At 38.4% G+C, this 19402-nt stretch overlaps 1 pseudogene; it reads left to right on the top strand.

The window, feature by feature from the left end:
- Positions 1-9173: 9173 nt before the first annotated feature.
- LOC144661473 (uncharacterized) lies at positions 9174-10311 on the top strand (annotated as a pseudogene).
- Positions 10312-19402: the final 9091 nt, after the last annotated feature.

The following is a 19402-nucleotide window of genomic DNA, read 5'->3' as shown; positions in this document are numbered from 1 at the left end:
ATTTATAGTTTGACTACATTATATTGTGAATTGCGTACGAAGACAATCACGATCCAGTACAGAAATTAAAGTCAGCGTTTCCCGTAATTGGTGTTGCTACTTATGTCTCATCACTTCTTTCGAACGGCACATTGTTCGAAACAGTCAAAAATTCTATTTGAGAAGAGTAACTACACAGTGGATCATTATTCAAAGATGCCTCCAAAAGTTGAGAGTTTCGCAACGCTCATTACCAAAAGAGACTTTACAATAGCCTCATTAGACGAACTCTATGAAGAATTCGACGTGCTTTATCATGTGGAATCGGAATTAAATGCTTTAGAAAACGTGCACAAAGAAATAGCGGCAAAATACAGAAGTGTTAAGAAACAACAGGCAAAAATAGCCGACAAATTCGTAGCTGAAGCCGGAGAGTCGTCAGGTGAGGAAATAAGTTCAAACAAACAAGTCGGAGATAAAATCAAGAGCGAGTATTTAAAGTACACTGAACGATTCGTCTTATATCAAAAGAAATGCAACGCCGAAAAGAAGCTGACCTCTGGAGATAACGAAACGCTCGAGGCGGTGGCTTCAGCAGTTACGAAAATGGCCGACGTTTTAGGCTCCCAAAAAACCACAAGTCATGGATTAGAAAAATTATCAGTTCCAACGTGGGATGGAAGTAGAAAAAATTATGCAACTTGGAAAAATGAGTTAAATTATTGGATGGAAAAATACAAACAGGATAAAGACGAACAATTGCAAAGACTTCGCAAAGCTTGACTAAACAACTCATTTTAGTCGGATCAAGTTCGGCCGTGTAAGACGATCGAGCAAGCATGGAAAATTCTCAACACTGAATTTGGAGATCAAAGAAAACTAATGGATACGCTGTTAAAAGAAATTAACAATCTCAAGCCAGTTAAGAGCAACTCGAAATCGCTTTCGCGCTACGCGGCTAGAATTCTTGGATTCGTAAACAACATGGAACAAAACGGTTGCAAGGTTACAAATGCTAATGAGGCACCTTTTGTCGTGTCCCAACTTCTATCGAAATTGGATGCCAAAGACAACATCGAATTCGGCAGAGAAATGAAACGCCTGAAAAAGGAAGAGAACGTTTCGAACTCATTAGATTGGTTAAACGAAGAAGCAAGTTTGCGATCCCGCGTCTATTGGGACACATGCAACGATGCAGGAAATTATGAGCACCGCACTCAAAATCAACGAAGTTCGGCCAGTCATGCGACAGACAGAGAAGTTCTCGATGATGAAATCTGCCCAGTCGGATGCGAAACGAAGCATTTACTTTCTGCGTGTCCAGTGTTCCAAAAATCAACTGTGGACCAAAGATGGGAAATTGTCAAACAAAACAACCGATGTCGTAAATGCCTAAGAAATCATCATACTGATCACTGTGAAAAACCCGACGGCACCACATGCAACAAGTGCACCCGTCGCCATCATGGCTCATTACACAACGAACGTATGCCTCCAGATGTAAATACCAGTCAGTTAAATCCCGAAGCCGTGCCATACTCGAGTGCGACTCACGAGGGTAGTAACAATAACGTACAGGGAGTGAGGAACGCTCCTGGCATTTGCCCTGTCCAGAAATTGATGGTGAAAGACAAAGACGGAAACTTTGTTGAAGTCCTTGCGATGCTAGATAGTGGTTCAAACACCAGTTTCATTTCGAAGGATGTTGCGAAGGAGCTTGGTATAAGCGGTCCTAAAACACATTTAACCATGAATTTGGCTGGTGAAGAAGTCAGAACGAAAATCTTTCGTTACAATTCAAGGAATATAAAATCATGCAAAAGATAAATCATAATACCAAGGAAACAATAGAACAGATGACTTCAACCAAATGTATTCAAAGGAAATGTATTCATAATACCTAATCTCGGTGGAATGTGGTAGAATTGAATTATTTAGCATAATTTGCAAAGCGTGATTTATAACGCAAGATTTTCGTCCATTCGAAGGCCTACTTAATCGTTAAATGTAAAAAGGTTCCAGTGAATAAATGATAATAAAACTTTGCGATAAAATTATTTACATAATTGAGCTTCCGTGCTGAAAGTGTAAAGAAAATCTATCGAGCCGTTTTATAGATTTTTCAAAAAGCGCTTAAAACCGAAAATTAACTGAAAATTACAACACGAGTGGTCGAAAGAAAAAAACAAATTCTCAGAATCGCGTTGTGGAAACTCAACAAAACTTTTACGACTTCGAAAGATTACTTTAGTGCACATTTTGGCGTTATTTGAGATTACTTCGTCTACGTAGTGTTTGTGTCCCGGCTCATTTATTATATCTACGCAAAAAGTACAATCTGAAACATTTTTGCGATTTATTCGAAATCGAACATATAGAATCTTTTAAGGACGGTGCCTACTAATAACAAAGTATTTTTGCCCGGCCGATGACTATACAAGAAATGCAGATGTTACCAAGGGCTACTAAAATTCAAAAAGAAAATTGGGGGTAGCCACGCAAATTTTCGAGATAATTAGGTTTGAAACCTGGAAAAAAGTGCTGATGTGGCATTTTAAAATAAAGTGAGGCTAAATAGAATTTCCTTGCAAATTCCATTTGAAATTGGTTTTTCATGATCAAAATCAACATTAAATATAACAATATTTACAATAACTAACAAATAATTTCTTCGGAACTGCGTGATCCACGTTTTTATTAACAAAATAATTGAGTTTGAGCAATTTTTGACTCTAGCAGCTCTCACTTGCACGGCGAGAAAATCGGCCTAAATTTTTTTTTCCCTTCATGAAAAATTAAACATGTGCTCTATAGACTTACCACTTACATTTTATAAAATAAAAACTAGGGGTCACCACGCGTTTTTAAAAGTTATACCAGTTGTTTTCAGGGTCTATGAAATCGCTTTTAGTCCGGCGGCTTAGCTCGAAATTTTAGTTGAATTGTGCACTTTTTGATACAAGCATGAAACTTGGCACAATGACAGTGGTCACCAACAGAATTTTTTTCAGATATAGTGCCAAGCCCGAAAAACACCGGTTTCCATGGAAACCTTAATTTATTTACCCTATTCAGACCGGGCTTTTGTGGATCTTTTCAGACCTCCGTAACTTCCAGAATATTTAAGCAATCACAATGAAACTTACGGAATATATAGTATGTCCAAACACCTATCTTTTGGTATACGTCACGTGGGAAGATGACGTCACATCACGTGACAATTACATCATAATGTCAAAACAGCCGCCATCTTGGATCCGCCATCTTGGATTTCGAATTTTTCCTAAACGTCATAAAATCGCCCAAAATTACTGCAAAGTACTCAAAATCAATAAAAATGTGCTAAAAAACCGTAAAAGGATGAAAATAATTGCATTAAAATTATTTTTCGTTAATAGAAACACGAAAATTACAAAATGGGGAAGACATGCCTGTCAAAATGCCGTTGCCATGGTGACGTCAAGTTCCTGACACAACAACTTATCCTACCAAATTATTTCCAGATGAATTTTAGATAAATTTGCAAAGTTTGGTAGCGTTTGGTTGAATCTTAAAAAAGTTATAAGCGTTCAAAGTCAGCGCGGGCACTTTCCGCCCCTCCTGGTCTGGATTGGGTTAAAATCAATGAAATTTCGTGAAATATTTGTTTGTCCTGGTTTATAGACAAATACTTTTATGCCAGGTAGTGATACCAAGTCGCACGTACAAAATTTAGAATGAAATGCTGTAGTTCAGACTGTTCACAGCCCTATATTTTCCTATTTTTCTTCTGTTAGCGAACCGCACCAATCGCGAGAGACCTGAACGCTAGCGCAAAACGAAAGACGCAAGGGAGCAGAGGGCGGGGAACGAAAAATATTTTCCCATGCAATAATTTCCTATTAAATTATTGGTATCAAACAGATGGTAAAAAATAACAATTGTAAGCCTAATTAAAAGCATTCATATCTGTATTTATGAATAAAAATCAACAATGAAAGGTTTATAAAAGTACAAGAAGAAATACCTCGTGGGGAAGGGGCAGGGGGGCCTCTCGGCTGAAAATTTCATTGCTGTTTACTAGCTGAAAATAGGAAATTGGCGTTGGCACTATATCAAGAATTGATTAGTATGCGAATGCTTGTAATCCTTCAAAGTTTGGTGCTTGTATCAAAAATCGCACAATTCAGACGCTAAGCCGCCGGACTATTTTGGGGTCTGTTACATTTTTCCTATCCCCTCCCTAGCTGGTTGAATATTTGCATCTCGCGCGTGCACTACGCCATTTGTCACGGTTAGCAGTTTGCGGGTAACGTTTTAGCGCTTAGCGATTTGTTACTAACTGTTAATGTGAGCCATATTCAGTGGTTAGCGGTCAATGGTTACTGGTATGTTGCTTTTCCGCTGTTCCTGGCTTAGGATATGTCCATAAACTGTATTTCGTCGCAGAGAAAACTTTCTTGATTTTTAGTCGCGCGCTTGGTCGCGTAGTTGAATTCGTCATTTTGAGCGAGCAAATTAATTAAAAGCGCGCGCGCCCAGTGTGATCGATGCATTGCGTGATGCGCAGAACAAGTGCGCAGTAGCAATAGGAGGCACCGTCCTTAATTCTTGAATATTTTACTTGCAGTACATCATGGTTTCAGTAAGATGCTGGTATTAGTTTTTAAGCTGCAAATCTGATTCACGCAAAAATCAGGTTTTACTGATTTGGCGGTTTTCTGTTTATCGTTGCCATGGAAATATCGATTACCTTAAAATATATATCAAAGTAAACTTCAATCTAAAACCAATATATAGTGTAATTTTCATATCGATCCGAGTCAGGGAAGATCGTTTAAAGGCCAATTGCAAATTGAAGGTATGGCCCAGAAAAAAAACTGTATCGAGCCACCTTAAGTACAACAGATCAGATGCCAACCCAGCAGACACCTTGACAAGAGGAGCACCACCAGAAGAGTATGTGAAGTATTTTCTGAATGTTACGAAGTGCTGGATTGTATGTGATTACTAAAGGAACTCTAACAGATCGTGTTTCGCGAGTGTGTTCTTGCAAAGACTCTGCCCTTGAACATCGCGTTAAAGAACTTCAGCAATATCTAGTTAAAAGAGGCTACAAACAACGCTTTATTTCAGAGCAAATCGACAGAGCACGCCTGGTATCACGGGCAGAGTCTTCGCAAGAACACACTCGCGAAACACGATCTGATAGAGTTCCTTTAGTAATCACATACAATCCAGCACTTCGTAACATTCAGAAAATACTTCACAACAAACAACCTCTTCTTAACTCCTCTTCCAACTGTAAAGAAATCTTCAAAGAAACACCCGTGGTATCTTACCGGTGCTCTCCCAACCTTCGAGATTTACTCGTCCGAGCGAAACTTAAAGGCCCTAACCAATGCAGTCAGCCGCCACCCGGCACCTTCCGCTGTAACTCAAATCATCGATGCCTCACTTGCCCCCACATCGAAGATGGCAAAACAACATATACCTTCAGCAGTACTAACGAAGTCAGACAGATTAAACATCACATAACATGCAACTCAACTAACCTTGTATATATGATACAATGTAAAAGATGTAATAAACAATATGTAGGAGAAACAAAACGAACTCTTCGGGAACGTTTCACTGAGCACAGGCAGGCCAGCAATAATCCAAGGCACAAGAAAGCAGCCACTGCAGTCCCTACTCATTTCAACATGCCAGGGCACTGCACATCAGACATGTCTCTAGTTCCTCTTGAATTGCTACCCACTAAAAGTACTTCTCGTCGCAAAGCAAGAGAAGCATATCTCATAGACCGAGGCAAAACTCTTGAACCTAATGGCCTCAATAGACGCTCTGAACAGTGATATGTTATATCTTTAGATCGTTATATGAAAGTTAGCTTTAGTTTATTATTATTTTTTATTTTTATTTATTTTTTATTTTTATTTTTTATATTTTTTTTCATCTTTTATATATTATTAGTGCGTGTATTTTCTTTATACGTATATATTATACCCTCGACGCTGTATTTTATGCTTTTTCCTTATATGGCTATCGTGTTACGTATTATCCACTTATATACTTTAATTTAAATTTTAGGAGCCGTTAAGTTTTATCTCACTCCAGCTCTGGCCCTGTAGAAGACTAGTTGACTAGTCGAAATATCGGCCAAATAAATTGTCCAACACAAGTGTCGTCGTACTAGCCGTGCATTTAAAATTACTGTTGGATGGAAGGCCCACCGTTTCTGAAGCGCCCTGAAGAAGAGTGGCCAAAATTTGAGGAAAGTTCAAAGCAAGACAGAGAAGAATGGTTACAAGAAATGAAGATCAACAAGAGTAAAACCACCAGATGCAAAAAAACCGCAGATTGTGCAGCAGCAACTGACGAACTACTACAAGACTCATCAGAAGAACGATAGCGTGTGTACACGTCTGCGACAAATCGCTGCGACAAAATATGAGTTAACCAATGAGAGCACGTCATGCATTTTCGCCATATTGAATTGGAAAACTAGTTCACATTCCCACTCTTCCAAATTCGCTGTTTGTGCACCCAACAAACACCTTGTCGCAGCGACTTGTTTGTAAGCAGTACACACGGAGCGACCTGTCGCATAGTGTGTCCCGAGCTTAAAAATTAACCCCGGAAGTTAACCAAAACGGAAACCCTGGAAAAACATTATTTGTTTTCGATGGCCAGATGTTCGAAGTATCAACATAACTTTAACCTTTCTTTGAACACACCTTAGAACTCGTGATATAGCGCTACATAAATCATGCACTTCCTACCTTTACCCTTCTCGTTGAACTCAAAAGATACCAAAAATAAAGGACTTATTTAAACAGCGTTTCTGAACGGAGTTTAAAAGCAACGACGGCGACACCGATTGACGACACAAAGGACAAGGTCGATTGAAAACTCAATTTATAACAGACTTACAAATCTCGCTAGAACTACCGTTTTCATTCAAATCTCCGTTTCGGCTGAAAAAATAAATATCGAAGACATTGTTCGATTCCAAGTAATAACTAATGGCAATGCATCGCAGAATTTTTTGAGCAGTTAAGGTCAAATGAACAGAAATTTCGATTTTTGTTATTTTTTGCCCATGTGTTTATTAAGAGCCAAATAAACATATTCCAAAGTTTAAAGCAATCGGTCATTTCAGCGCAGAGATATTGCAAGTTGAAGAATGCTTTTCGTAGGCTGTCATAATCGTAGAGTGCTCGGAAAAATTGTCGGAAACAAAAACTCCTACTCCTGCTTCTACGTGATAAATGGTGTTTTTGAAAACGACCGCAGACCGATTCCGCAGACGGCAACTTAAAAATCTAAATAAATGTGTTTAGTGAAATTTCAAGCAGTTATTTCGTTCTGTTCGGCCGTTTTTCAGTGGACTGATTGTTGGTTATTGTTAAGAGAGGCTCATTTTTTTAAATAGAATAGCTAAAGCGCAAAAATAGCTTAAGTTTTGTTTGCTGTCGTTTTGCATATCATGTGAGACATAGGTAGAATGCACGCTGGTATGAAAACAAATCAGGAATCTCTATTGTTCTTTCTCTGACCGACGGACTCTGGGCTCGAGATTGATATGGCCTCGGCCACGCCATTGTTACGAATTATAAACTTGCAGGAAAACGAAGGAAGTTATTGCAGTACAACAAGCGATATTGAGGGGCAAATGAACAAAGAGCAAACCAGCTGGCGGCTAACGTTGTGTTACATAATACATATATAATATAAAGGACAAGCGAACAACAAGCTAACGTTGTGTTATACATAAATACCTTATTTGCCGCAAATAAAATTTTATGCGCGATTTAGCCATTGTTTTCAGAGAGAGGCTGGAACATGGAAGCGAGGGTACTGATTTAAATTTTAAATTCAATATGGCGTCGTCGACTAAATGTCGCATTTAGAGGTGTCGTATAATGGATGTCGTGTTTTTGATTTCGTTGACACACAAACTTTTTCACCAACGTCCAGAAACCGTTGGATCAGAAATTGACAATTTAACAACGAGTTTGTTAAATAAGTTTTCAGTCAATGTAGTTGGAGTCTGCCTAGTGATTCCGAGAGCGGATGAATTTTTCAATGTCAAAGCAGAATTGCTTAATCAGTATTTAAAGGTGGTCATTGATGACCCAAGGGCTTTTACATGGTATCATAGAGGATTAACTTCTAATGATATACTTCTTGAAGATGGAGTACATTTGTCACCTGAAGGCCAATACGCCCTCTACCGCAGCTATAGGGGCGCGATTTTGAAGTCTCTAAAAAATTTAAATGAGCTGTGAAAAGGGTTTCTTTTGGAAGAATACGGTCAATTACTGAAGTAGCCCACAATTTGCATTTTTAAGGGTTCAAAATAAGCTTTGTTATTGTTACGTTTAATGAGTAATGTACAGCAGAAGTGTTACACTGAATATCTGTTATACCTCGACCCAACATCAAAATAAAGAACTTATCTTTTTAGACTTGTTGCTGGCTTTACATGTAGTTAGTCTATTACAGGTCATATTACAAATACGGGTCTATGATTCAAGATCAATTGTCTGTTGGTGGAATGATTTCATTCTTTGTCTTTACTCAATCAGTTCTTTACTCCAGCGTAAGGTTGTTGGAGTAGATTTTATGTTTTACTGATTAGGACTATAAGTTTTATCCAACTTGAGGTTGTTGGAGTTATTGTTTATCGTGCCGTTGGTACTATGTTGACCAATCTACAAAATACTGAAGTTTAATAAATTATCCCATCTGAGGTTGTTGGTGATAATTTTTTCATGCCATTTGTTGAACGAATTACATGTATGTTGACCAATCTACTGGTTAGGTCATTAGGATTTATCCAACCTTAGGTTGTTGGATTTATTCATTGACATGCCAATATTGGTGAATGAGTGAGGTTGACCATTCTGAAAAAAATAGGAGTTAATAAATTATACAATCTGAGGCTGTTGGCAATTTTTTCTCATACCTTTTTGGAACAAATTATGGCACCAATGTATTGATTCAATCTAAAGAATAAACCAACCTGAGGTTGTTGGGGTTATTGTTCAACATGTCATTTGTTGAACGGATTACGTTGAACAATCTACTGATTTGGTCTTTATGAATTATCTAACCTGAGGTTGTTGGAGTTATTGTTTATCATGCCATTTGGTGCATGAATTATGTTGCGATTGCATGAATTATTGTGCGATTTTTTGGGCATTCCCATGGCACCAGAAAAAACATTTGGCCCTTCTACTATTCTGACATTCGCAGGCGTTGAATTAGACACTATCTGTTGTGAATCACGCCTGCCTGAAGATAAGCTATTGAAATATAAACAATTGATTGCTGTATTTCTCAAAAAGAGAAAGGCAACAATGAGAGAGTTACAGTCACTTATCGGGGTATTTAATTTTGCTTGTTCAGTGGTCGTTTCCAGGTCGTTGTTTTTTGAGGCGACTTATTGATTTGACCATTGGCCTTAGACGGCCAAATCATTTTGTTCGTGTTACCAAAGATGCTAAGACAGATTTGTTTACTCGGCAACAGTTTTTTCAAGAATACAATGGGAAAACGTTTTTCCTTAATGAGAATTGGGAAAACAGTACGAGTCTACAGTTACATACCGATGCAGCAGGGGCGCACGGTTTTGGAGCTGTATTTGGAAATCACTGGTGCTTTGGTGAATGGCCTAGAGAATGGCTAAGAAAAAATATTGCTATCCTGGAATTTTACCCAATTGTTTTGAGTTTAATGTTGTGGGGAAACCAGACAGGTGTATAACATTATTTACTGACAATGAGGCATTACTGCACGTGATAAATAAGTCTACTTGTAAGGACACTACTTTAATGGTTTTTGTGCGTAAACTCGTGCTAGTCTGTTTGAACCACAATATTTTGTTCAGAGCTAAGCATATTTCGGTTTTTAAGAACACCCTTGCGGATGCACTGTCTCGTTTGCAGATCCAACGTTTCAAGGAGCTAGCACCAGCTTCCATGGATCGAATACCAACAGAAATCCCATCACATCTTCTTCCTGCAAACTGGCATCTATAGCTCATGATCTTCTCTCTGCCAGTTTACAAGAGTCATCAGTACCAACATACCGTAGGGCGTGGAAACTTTATGAAGAATTTCAAATGAGTGTCTTTAATAACTCGCATACATGTTTCCTTACCAGTGTCGCCAGCAACGCTGGCTTTGTTTGTGGCATATTTATTTAATAGTAAATATGCTTCTTCTTCTCATATGTTTCTGCAATTGGGTATTTCCATCGATTAGCAGGTTTGCAGGATCCTACCAAAAAATTTTACATCAGTGAGATGCTAAAAGGGTATGGAAAGATTAGTCGAAAACTAGATTCAAGATTACCTATTACCCTTCCTATTTTATTTCGCATCATGGAAGCTTTTGATAGTTTTTGTGTTTCTCGTTATTAATCATGTATGTTTAAGGCCATGTGTTCTATGGCATTTTTTGCTTTTCTTCGCATTGGGGAAATCACAGTGTATAAGCGAGAGAGTGTCAATGAAAACCTTTTACAGCTGGATCAAGTTTTCAGGCAATGCTGTCCAAAGGGTAACATAGATTCACTACGGATTACATTCAGAAACTATAAACATAGTTACAATCAGAATTCCTTTTCTATAGTTTTGAACAGACAACCTAAAGCATGCCCAGTTAGCACGTTTTTGGACTATTTCTCTGTTCGTGGCGCAGTTCAGGGCCCACTTTTTATCAATCAAAATGCACTTATGTCCAGGATTGAACGCAAGTATTGTTTAATAAGTACTTCATGTTTGACTGTGTTATTTGCCATTTCCATATTACTTCATATTTGACAGAATTTGGTGTGTTTTGGTGAACTTTTATCAATGAGGACACTTTGTGATGCCTGTCATGAGGACCATGCATCTCATTAGCGGTCAATCCTGGACATATCTGTCAAAATGGGTCCCCTGTTTTGAGAAGTGATTTCGCTAAGTGGCTTGCCTCAATTATTAAGCTATGTAATTTGGATGCCAGTAGATATAAAGGTCACAGCTTTAGAATAGGTGCCGCTACTTATGCAGCTGAACAAGGTCTTTCGCACACCAAAATAAGGCATTTGGGTAGATGGAAATCTGATGCTTTCAAAAAATATATCACAATAACTTCTCTCGAATCTGTTTCTTAAATTTAATTTGTAAGGGTTTGATGTTGTTGCTTGCAGGGGCGGCGCAACATGATGAACCCAATATTTAATTTCTTGAATTTTAATACTGTATACAAAGAAATTTATCCTGTGGTATAATACATTAGACCAGAATGAAATTTGTGCTGGGGTGGGGCGTGCCCTTGCTTTGCAAGGTCTTTGGCGGTTTATTGCCCTCGCCTTCGACGGCAATACATGTTTGTAACGAAAGTTTGAGTTCACAACATATTGGATATTCAGAGTTTAATAAACCGGCTATGTGTCAATTTTCACATAGCCATTTTTTTCTCCATCTCGTTGTTTGCATTGCCTATACGAACGGAGCACAGCACACATTTCATTCTGTTTAACAATTTGAGAGTTTGTGGGTAAATTGAAGCATAAATACCTTAACATGGAACATGGAAGCGAGGGTACTGATTTAAATTTTGAATTCAAGATGGCGTCGTCGACTAAATGTCGCATTTAGAGGTGTCGTATAATGGATGTCGTGTTTTTGATTTCGTTGACACACAAACTTTTTCACCAACCCCCCTCCTCCCCATTCCTGTCTCTTTCTTGTAATTATGGTTGTTATATTGCTATGTATTGGTTTATTGCCCTCGCCTTCGACGGCAATACATGTTTGTAACGAAAGTTTGAGTTCACAACATATTGGGTATTCAGAGTTTAATAAACCGGCTTTGTGTCAATTTTCACATAACCATCTTTTCTCCATCTCGTTGTTTGCATTGCCTATACGAACGGAGCACAGCACACATTTCATTCTGTTTAACAATTTGAGAGTTTGTGGGTAAATTGAAGCATAAATACAAAATACGTGTAGAAAGAATTGGAAAGATGTTTTTTTTTAAATATTATTCTTGTTAAGGTCGTTACCCTGAAATAGAACTGAACACAATTTTTTTACCAAACTTAATTTTGATATAAACTCAGAGACTCAAAGGTTAGTGCAGAATGCAATATGGCAAATCAATTGACAGAATAATAATAATTCAATTTAGTGTGGGCGCTTGCTAACGCGTAGTAGTTCGTAGTGCCTATTGTAAGTAAGTGAGCTTAGATGCTAACCTGCGATCAGGCGTTATTTTTCTCGCGGCGGAGGCAACGGAAAAATGAACGCCTGATACAATTACTTGTCGAGTCGTCTGTATGTAAAAAGTCCAGAATCTAAACTTTTTTCTGATTGGCCAGAAAACAAAAGGCAGCATTAAAACTCTATCCTGATTGGCTAATGGAGTTCAAGTCTAATTTCCGGTCCAAAAATATCGCACGCAGACAAAAACAATGGTAGATGATTGCTATCATGGCGGGTGTTGAGCGCATGAGGTTGAGCGGAATGGGAGCGGAATGAAGTAGAAAGCGAGTTCTTCTAGGTTTTAGAAAATCTCTCAAGAGTTTTGTTCACAAAACATTTAAAGACGAACAAAGGGAGTGTATTCGACGAATAGTTTGTGAAAGAAAAGATGTTTTTGCGGTGTTTCCGATGGGATTCGGTACTTGAAGAGCGGGATCTATCACCAGTGGTGTTGAAGAGTATTACATCACACCACCAAAGACGCCAGGCGATCGTGCCAGTGACGAAAACAACGACCTTTAAATGACTGACCTGAGCCTTACACAAAATCAGCCTTTGCAGAAATCAAATTTTAAAAACCATCCGATCAGCTCGTCCAAAAGGGTAATTCAAACACATGTTCGTGGGAGTAAAAATATAATTTCAAGGCGCTAATCACGCTTATCTGATGGCATCGCCGACATTCTCGACGACGTTGACAGATATTTTAATAAGGGGGCGGCAGACGACTTGACAAGTATCAGGCTTTCCTTTTTTTCTCCTTCTCTCCGCCGCGAAAAAAAGAAAGCCTGATCGCAGGTTACTTAGATGCAGATAAACAGTGTTCAGCATAAACGTGAACTCTGCAACACTTGTTAATGTTTCTTGTACACGAACTAATTAGCAGATCAGTCGAGCTGTCCTACCTCCTTCCACTTTCCAAAATGGCGGATCGTAAGAAATGTAGCAAACAACTAAATCACGTGACAACCTACATCTGGGAATAAGATTGCCGTAATTGAAACGTCACACAAGCGGGCGATTAGTTGACATTCTAAGAGCACAATTTTTTAGTAAAGAAAGTTTTTAATCATTTAAACCCGTTGTTTTTTATGTAAACTTTCACTTACTTGGTTTTATAAAAGACTATTGAAGCAGCAAACGTGATATTTGTGCTTTACGCGCAAAGGTTTGTAACATGATACCTTTGTTTTTGTTTTCTTAGATTGCTATGATGTGAAATGCGAACTCTGAAATTCAAAATCCAACAAACGATTGCGTTTTTCGCTGCCGTCAATCATAATATGGCGACAGCTAACGAACCATGAAAAGCAGAAACAAACAAAATGGATCAAAATCTACCAATCACAACCGAAAGACTTGACCTTTTGACCCGATTGAAGTGAACTTCTGTTTTCCGAGAGGTGATTGACGGCAGCAAAAAGCGTAAACCTTTGGTCGAGGATTGAATTTTAGAGTTCGCATTTCACTGAAAACCGCAATAAATTAACGCCACGGATTCTACAAGAATCATACCGCATTGTCCCCTTCAGCATTTAGAAAAAGACTTAAAAAATTACAAATTTTCAGAACAGTGTAGAACAGAGAGCACAAACTATGAATACAGAACACAGAACCAAAACACAGAACCGAAAATATTCGATAAACGTGGTGTTAAACAATTGATAGAAAACAACTACGCAAGGAATTCTAAACAGGTAAAGGCATACAATTTAATGGTATCCGGTCACATCGTTCCAAGGTTACTTCGTTCCAAGTCACATCGTTCCAACTTTCGGTCAGATCGTTCCAAAAAAAGTTACTTCGTTCCACCTCTTCTATACTTTTTCCACGGATAAAAGACCTTCCCTTGCTATTAACGGAAAAGTCCGCCATCTCTCTTGCCTCTAGTCTCCTTCCGCCCTTTGGGCGTCCGCCGCTCCCCCCAGGCGGCGTCCCAAGCGGCTGCGAAGGAGACTATCTTGCCTCAGGAATGTGAAGAAATGTGATCACGTGCACATACCAATGTGGCGTTCGTTGTAAATCACGTGGGCTTAGGGACGGACCATTAGAAATAACCGGAGGGGGGGGGGGGAATTTTCGGTGCAGGAATTTTTTTTTGAAGGCCTACTTCGCTGCAGGAATTTTTTTTTTTCTGGGGCACAAGCTTTGCACGATTTTTTTTTCGCCCAAAGATACAGGTCTTTTTTTGTAACACATCTATGATTTGCGCAACAATTATCATTATTAAATAGCATTATTGTTTCAAATGGTCGAGACAGCAGCAAAATTGTAGAAATTTTCAAAAATAATACGACTTTTTTAATTTTCACAAACATGTTTCGACGGTACATCCGTCATCGTCAGTGTGACGGTTATGAAAGTTTACAGTGATTTAAAACGTGCCTGTTACAAATCATACGTTACATTGCGTTGAAAAGCAATACGCTAGATAAATTTCGAAGTTAACGGAATTAAAAAGAAGCGCGCGCGCGTGCAGCTATAGGGAAAGCGTCAAATTGATGTGTTTGACCTGTTGATTAAGGTCCGGCTTTTCCCACTTGATGTATTTAGACTCCTTAAGCTTAACCTGGTACTTAGTAGGCGCAGAGTCTAAGATCTTGAAGCAGTCTAAGTTACAAGAGGTACGGCATGACTCTGAAGCCTGCAAATGCTTATAAACCTGAGAAGATCTGTCCGATGACAAGTGCTTGTGCACGAGCGTGGAGAAATGTCGGCTTGTTTCGCCAACGTAACAAGCATTACAGCTTGCACAAGAAAATTTGTACACGATGCGCGTACGGAGCCTGTCAGGGAGAGGATCTTTCACGTTGAACAAGTTCTTAATTTTAAAAGTAGAATAAACAAATTTGATGTCGATGGGTTTACAGAATCGATCGATTAGCTTGCGTACACTTTGTTGTGCAACACCCGAAAAATGCCCGATGTAGGGGATCTTGAAATAGTGCTTGGGCAACTCCTGTTGCTCGACACCTGTTGAAGGTCGTGTGTCGTTCCCTACTACTGCTCTTGTGACATAACGGTGGAGTAACATGTCTAATACATGCTCGGGATAGAGATTCTTACGCAAAATATTAAATAAATTCTGAATGTCAATGAGCGTTTTAACCAGCCTTATTTTGTAGCAAAGGGGTGTAAAGCTTAAAAAATTGGTAAGCAAGCCCGTGAAGGTCTTTTTGCGGTATACGGTGGTGATAGGGAATTGTGGGGATTTGTTGTTGTTGTCATTATTGTTTCATTTTTCAGATTCGTTCTCTGAATTTAGCGACATTCAGAGACCGGACCGTTCATTTTTTATGGCGTAGGGGGCTGAAGGGATATGATATATATAACCTGTTAAAAATAAGAAGGAAATAGAATTTTTTACCCTGGACCCTCAACAAAAAAGATGAAAAAGGTGACAGCTAAAACTTGTCAAGCTAAACTTTAGGATATCAGACAAAATTGCAGTTTAAAGTGATAATAATATTAATTGTGCTTTTGATGAACTGTTTACTGATGGGACACGATTGTTAGGGGTCAGGTGTGTTTGCAACCAAATAGTTGATAGGATTAAGTTGATGCTGTTCTTTCGGCACATGATAAATTAGAGGGGTCCGGGGGCATGCTCCCCCGGGACAATTTTAATTTTCAGAACCTCAGGAACGCTATTTTAGCCATTCTGATGGACGATTATATATGCCATCATACAACACTTAAAAGTTATTCCGTTGCACGAATTTTTTTTTCAGGCACAACCGCTTGCAGGAATTTTTTTTTCGACAAGTTTCCCTTGCAGGAATTTTTTTTTGGTAAAAGTCACCCCCCCCCCCCTCCGGTTATTTCTAATGGTCCGTCCCTTAATTCAAAGACGAGTCTCGCCAACGGCAACTGTTTCGCGCGTCTCCGAAAAAACAGTAATTGCTGCGAAGCCTGGAACGATGGAACCGGATACCGTTTAATCTCAACATGTCACTTTCTCTTTCATGTAATAGTCACACGATCAATCATGAAGAAAAAGCTATAAATATGCAAAATCAAGTAAAGCCGAGTTGTTGTCAAACAAGATAGCGAAACTTACTCAATTTAAGCTATACCGGTAATTTAAAGGTCAAATGAGTCGAGATTTCGAAATTCTTTGTTTTGCAACCAAACACTAAAATAATTCATTACTAAATTAATTTAAGGAAAAATTTTACTTTCTGAGCCTTAAGCGCGAAATATGTACGTATAGAGCAAAAACTACGAAAATTATTTGCGAAGGCTCCACGAACACGTTTCGTGAATTGCCAGCATTTCACTTGCTGAGAAAAAATCATATCTTTCACATCTGAAAATGTGAAAATCTAAAACATTCCTTAGACCTTCAATTCCGTTCCTAGTATTATTATTATTATTATAATTGCGTTCGACGAAGGAGAACGCATACTAATCGCGTCGTTTTCTCGACGTCAGTCCCGCGGTTTCTATGGTTCAGTCCCGCGGGTATCGATCGCCTGATGCCATAACCGTTTGAGACTTTTTGGACTGCTACAAGTGACCTCGACCTCATGCAGAGGGCCTCAATCTCATACATATCAAAATGGCATCGAATTTGCATTTTTTGTGTAAAAAAAATTAATGCGTGGAACGTGTACCCGAAGTGTGTCTACAATACCCTTATTGACCCAATCTTAAGTTATACTGACACTGCTTGGGGTGAACTGTCTGTTGGCTCCAGCAAAAGTCTACAGCGGCTGCAAAACCGTGCTGCCCGTATCATTCTTAAGCGTGACTCTTCTAGAGATACTTTTAATGTTTTAGGGTGGGCTGACTTAGAAACAAACCGTAAAATACACAAATGTGTTTTAGTTTATAAATGTCTGTATAACTTAGTTCCTCAGTATTTAAGTAACTATTTCATTAGGAACTACAATGTACATGGTTACAACACTCGAAGGAAGGCTGACTTCCATCTACCTAAACCCAAGCTTAGCCTTGGCAAGCGTACTTTTAGATTTTCTGGCTCAGCCCTTTTTAACTCACTACCTATAAAAATTCAACAAGCTGTATATCTCTCTCCTCTTTTAAAAATCTTGTTAAAGCCCACTTTTTTTCATAGCTCCTAATTTTTGATATTATTTTTTTTATATACCAGTTCATGCTTGTAATTCGTTTTAGTTTTTTTAAAACTCTTTTTATTGCGTTCGACGAAGGAGAGCGCAAGCCTATCTCATTTATTGCCTATATTTTGTGACATTTTAACGTTGAAAAGAAAGATTTGTCAAGAGTTATCAATCTGTCAAACCCGTAGCCTGCGTAGCAGACATCTGTGTACGTTTTTTAGTGTGTTTAAAAGAGTGCGCGATCGCGAGAATACGCGCGCTGGAAACTACGGCGCCTGCTACGCAGGCTATCAAGCCTGTGTTATTTATGAACACCAGAGAAATAGCACTTTATTCGCATATTACCTAAAATACAATTTACCATATTTTGGTCATTTCAAATATAGTTCTATTAAAAACCATTCAATATCTGTTCTTATGAACAAACATGAGTATTTCGCTCGTTGGCACTTACCGATAGGTACAACTAGTAGTAAGCTTATAAAGAGATATGAAAGAGATGTCCGTGTTGTAGCTGGAAAGAATGGCGATAGGAGTTGTTCTGTTGCTATGATCTCTACAAAAGCTGAGAAATCTCAGGCTGTGTAAAAAGCAAAAAGCAACAGGAAACGAGACAGAGAACCATCTCGAAATTTCTGTTCGTAGAGTTACTAAATTGCTTAGAAGAAAGAAATACAGAAGTAGACTTAAAAAACTACTAAAACATAATTTCCCAAGCTCCTCACTTATTAGAAATTTTTGTAGCAATTACAAGAAATGGTTTATTTTGTGTAACTCTAAACATTTTTACAGTAAATATGTTTTTTTCATAAACAAACAGAAAGAGAAAAAAAGATACAAGTATTGCATTGGTAAACAGAAAGAGTTATCAATTGACATGCTTTAAACAAAGTCTGACTTCAGTCACAATAGCGCTTTTGGTCATATTTTCCAAAGTTCAAATTTAAAAGGAGGTATGCTTCCTGAAAATGACAGTTGTAATTTGCCTTGGATATCTCTTAATGAGAGACTTTCATTAATAAGTTTAATAAGTTTGATTTCCCCTTTTTCTTGTACAATTTGTTGATGATGGGACAAAAGAGGAAGGTGAAATGTTTTTAAGAATAATTTAACATCATTGATTGCGAATAAACTACCCCTCCTTTCAAGCCTTACTCGAACGCATTCCCCTAATCGCTGATTACTACTAGTATAACTATTTTAATCACTAAACATTAGCTTTTAACTCTATTTTTATAACTATTTTAAACAATTAGATATTTTATATTTTTAGAAATTGTATTTAGCGGGGCCCCTCTGGAGACCAGCCACTGTGCTGAATGGGCCACCCTGCATAAATAAAGTTTTACCTTACCTTACCTTACCTTAAAATAATACCGAAAATGTCATGGGAAGCATATCATCCAGGGAAGTAGAGTTTAAGTCAGCCATCGAACTCGAAAAAGGTGGAAATCGAGTGAGTCATTTCGTGTGTCGCTTTGAAGTTTAGTACGTCCGCGCAAAAATCTTCCCCCATTGACTTTTTTTGTAAAACTTTTACCGCTGTGAGATTATGAGTTACCCATGTCAGAAATGTAATAAAATTGGGGGTTACCGGCCATTTAAAAGTTGCAAGCGAAGTTAACGCAACGGCGACCATCAGCGCGCGCTTAATTATTGCGACATGAATTACGTGCGCAGTAAGGATGCGCATAAACAACGTAGTTGTCCATGTTCTTCGATGTGCTTGTGTTCGCGTCTGGGTGAATAAAAGCTTTAAAAGGCACACAAAATTGTCTCGAACGCACTCCGCTAATCCATGATTATTACTAGTAATAGCTTTTATTTATACACGATAAATATTGCAGTCTACCTAATTCAGTAGTAAGCATAATCGGGAAATGCCTACCCTGAAAAACAAAATTGTCTTGAACGCACTCCGCTAATCCATGATTATTACTAGTAATAGCTTTTATTTATACACGATAAATATTGCAGTCTACCTAATTCGGTAGTAAGCATAATCGGGAAATGCCTACCCTGAAACCTCGTCGCCGAGAAGACCCTGGGGACGAGGTCGGTTTCGGTCGGTTAATTACACCTAAAAAAAAGTTAC

This window comes from Oculina patagonica, chromosome 7 (genome assembly GCF_052425735.1).
Source record: "Oculina patagonica isolate OP01 chromosome 7, crgOcupat, whole genome shotgun sequence".
NCBI lineage: Eukaryota > Metazoa > Cnidaria > Anthozoa > Scleractinia > Oculinidae > Oculina > Oculina patagonica.
The sequence above is the reverse complement of the archived record's forward strand: the minus strand, read 5'-3'. Positions and strand labels throughout refer to the sequence as shown.